This window comes from Babylonia areolata, chromosome 3 (genome assembly GCF_041734735.1).
Source record: "Babylonia areolata isolate BAREFJ2019XMU chromosome 3, ASM4173473v1, whole genome shotgun sequence".
Lineage (NCBI taxonomy): Eukaryota > Metazoa > Mollusca > Gastropoda > Neogastropoda > Buccinidae > Babylonia > Babylonia areolata.
The window spans coordinates 12,663,140-12,665,639 of record NC_134878.1 but is presented as its reverse complement, the minus strand read 5'-3'; the positions used below and the strand labels follow the sequence as shown (position 1 = coordinate 12,665,639).

The following is a 2,500-nucleotide window of genomic DNA, read 5'->3' as shown; positions in this document are numbered from 1 at the left end:
GTGTGTGTGAGAGAGAGAGAGAGAGAACACTGAACACTGAACACTTTAATGTCAATAGCTTTACAGCCCTAATGACATGGGGGTTCATAATACAAATAACAACATGCATCAATAGTAATAATATTGATGAAAACCAAAGCCAAAACGAAATCAATCAATCTGTGCAACAAAGTGCAGTTCGACCATCCATTCAAAGTAATGGCATGTAGTGAGAAATAAAAACAAAAAAACATATATAAATGTATAACATAAATATTTGCCATATGAGAATGACAACACAGATTTCAATTTTCACAATGAGCAACACCTGATACTATTTTATGATAGAGAGAGAGAGAGAGAGAGTGTGTGTGTGTGTGAGTGTGTGTGTGTGTGTGTGTGTGTGAGAGAGAGAGAGAGAGAGAGAAGAACAAGAACAAAACTTTAATCTCCAGGCCTCCGGCCCCTAGAAAGAGGTCAAAAGTACACAATATGGTGATCACTCAGCCACAACAAAATGTAAAATACGTACTAACTTAAACCTGTAGAACAAAAGTGCTTCTTGTGCATAGTAAATTAATTCTAACTTTCATCATTGTTGTCACAGAATTCCTGTCGTATCTTCAGGGCATTAAATATATAAATGCAGAATTTACGAATACTGTAAACAGAACCATTCTTCAGCAAGTGAACATACGATTGACCTTCAGAGTTCAGATGCTTTTGCCGCAGGTTATTGTAAAGGACACAGTTGTTTATAAAATGGTTTTCATCTTCGATCACATTACAACATTTACATGCGTAATTTGAATTACATTCGAATGTTCTTTTAAAAAATGATCCAGTTATTGGGAGCAAACCAAGCCGTAATTTTACCAAACAGTCCCCAAGACACTTTTTATCCACAGTCAAAATATTGCTCACACTGAAAACCAGTTTTAAACAGTCTGTAGTTATGATATATATCTTTAGACATTACTGACTCATCCCACTCCTGCATAAATATATCTTTCATTCTTTGCTTAAATAATGACAAAAATGTTTGCTCACAACCAACGCCCTGTTGCAAAGAGACATATCCAAGTCTAAATAAAGTATTTTTTACTAAAGACACCCAGCATTTTTTCCCCTTTCGTCTAGGTTAAACAACATCAAATATGCCTGTCTCGGTAATCGGTGCACATTCCTATTCAGCAACCTTAAACTGAGCATCAAATATTTTGAAAAAACATCCTTCGGAAATATCATTCAGCTTCGTTATATATTTTATACAGTCAATGCATGCATGTTTGCCTTTTGCTGCTAAAATCCCTACTCCTTTGTTTACACTCATTTTTGTCGTAAAAACAAGTGTGTGTGTGTGTGTGTGTGTGTGTGTGTGTGAGAGAGAGAGAGAGAGAGAGAGAGAGTGAGTGAGAGAGTGTGCGTATCTCTGTGTGTGTGTGTGTGTGTGTGTGTGTGAGAGAGAGAGAGAGAGAGAGAGAGAGAGTATCTGTGTGTGTGTGAGAGAGAGAATGTGTGTGAGAGAGTGTCTGTGTGTGTGTGTGTGTGAGAGAGAGAGAGAGAGTGAGAGTGAGTGAGTGTGAGAGAGAGAGAGAGAAAGTGTGTGTGTGTGCGTGTGTGTGTGTGTGTGGTGTTGTGGAGGAGCGGGATGCACGCTGACAGTGGCTGTTGTGTTGTGGATGCATTTCATGTTGTGTCGTTCGTTTTTTGTTGTTGTTGTGTGTTAGTTGGGTTCCTGTATAACATTGTGCTCGTTTTGTAGTGGTTTGGTATGAATTGTTCTTTGTTTTGTTTAATTTGCTTGGGTGGGACTGAAGTGATGAAGCTAATTAGTTGAACTGCATTATGTTATGTTGTATTTTTTGTATCTGCAATTGGCACTTTTGATCTGATATTCGCAAGCTTGGCAGGTCATTGATTTATTGTTTTGTTAACGAACTTTTTGAACGATTGAAGTATATGATTTTAGTGCAAACGTGGTGCAAAGACAAAACCAGAAATCACTTTAATGCAGGGGAGTAATTGCTTAAATGAACTTCACAAACATACTGACAACAAGATGCAAGGCCCAGACACAGAGCACACAATAAAAAAAAACACACAAGCTTTATTTTGAGACAATTTCAAAATGTAATGCTCTATAAATCAAAGAAAGAACATTTAAACAAACGAAAGTCACCATCAGAAATTCTTTTTTATTGCAGCACAATTAAAAAAAAACTTTATGCTTACTAAAAAAAAGATCTTTTGTAACGATTCTTTGTTGATTGAAACATTGATATCGATGCATATAATAGATGCTTGGAACTGACTGTACTGTTTCAAGATGAAACGCCTGGTTGTGATTTTCTTTCTTTCTTTCTTTCTTTCTTTGTAATTCTTTCCTTTATTTGTTTGTCTTATTCGTTTCTCTCTCTCTCTCTCCCTCTCTCTCTCTCTCTCTCTCTCTCTCTCTCTCTTTCTTTCATTCCTTCTCTTTCTGTCTTTGCCTTTCTTTCTCATTCTTGCCTCTGTTTCT

The 2,500-nt window shown here is 36.7% G+C and overlaps 1 protein-coding gene across 2 annotated transcripts in view; it reads left to right on the top strand.

Annotated features, from left to right (window-relative positions):
* Window positions 1–2,500, top strand: part of LOC143280453 (uncharacterized) — a 69,622-nt gene that overhangs the window by 44,165 nt on the left and 22,957 nt on the right. The gene's annotated exons all lie outside the window — the stretch shown is intronic.